Consider the following 1,138-nt stretch of genomic DNA (forward strand, 5'->3'; position numbering starts at 1 on the left):
GGGACACCTTGGTGGACCTGGGGTCCAGGAACCCCTTTCCCAGCCAAGCCAGGCTCCTCCAGGAGAGCTGGGCGGGCTTCCTACAGGCTGCTCTCAGGGACTGAGTGGCCATGAAGCAGGCGCCTGGAAGCCCTCAATAAATACTGGCTGGAGGAATGAATGAACACACGGTGGTTCCCAGGGGTGGTGCTGGCTGACTTTAGGGAGCCTCCCAAGGGTAAGTGCGTGGCTGGTAAGTGCACAATCTTTTCTGAATCTCACTTTCCTCCTTTCTAGGAATGACCCCACAGAGTCATGCCAATGAAATGTGGCAGTGTGCCTGGTGACTGGTCCCTGGCCCCTTTTGGGTACTCAGGAAGCGATAGGTGTCTCCTCCCTGAGAGCTGACACCTGCTCTGAGCCCCTTCCACAGCTACCCCTGGACCAGCTATCGTGGAGCCGCAGTAATCCTCAGGTTCCCATTCTGGAAGCATGAGTCAAACCCAAGTCCTGGAGGACGGAGGTCACACTGGGGTCAGTTGGTGGACCCAGGCAGGAGCAGGCACATGTCTGGCTGCTACCTTATCATAATGCGATGCCCGTTGCCAGTAACTGGATCTCAGGAGCTGGAAAGGCAGACCTCTGGGGCCGAAGTGAGTTCCCCCAGGTCTGTGGGCTGAAGGTGTTGTTGATACGGGCTTTGTGATATGTAGGTGCTTTTCAGGTAGAACAGGCTGAAAAGGACCCAGCCAAGCCCTAGAAGGCTTTGCTTTCATAGCTGCTGCTGCTGGGGGTGTGGCCTCTGGTCCTGGGGCTGGGCCCGGCCTGGGGGTGGCCTTATCTCTATCAGAGCTCCTGAATCCAGCTTGTGACGTCCAGAGCCCTGTCTCGGTTCCCCGAGAGCCTCTCTTCTTCATCTAGATATCAGTGATCTCCAATGAAGACCCAGATGAACTTTCTCTAGGCTTTGGTGAATATCTGAGATGTGGAAATTCCTACTTTGAACTCTCTCTCCTATACCCGTGACTCTGGGCAGGGGGTCTGCCCTTCCCTGTCTCTGTAATATTTGACCGTTCAGCACAATGGACAGTGCCCATGTGTTGGGTGAGCTTAGGTGGAGATGAGCATCTCTTTTTTTTTTTTTTTTTTTTTTTTTTTT

This window comes from Aethalodelphis obliquidens, unplaced genomic scaffold (genome assembly GCF_003676395.1).
Source record: "Aethalodelphis obliquidens isolate GAN/ISIS:26980383/991018 unplaced genomic scaffold, ASM367639v1 scaffold8, whole genome shotgun sequence".
Lineage (NCBI taxonomy): Eukaryota > Metazoa > Chordata > Mammalia > Artiodactyla > Delphinidae > Aethalodelphis > Aethalodelphis obliquidens.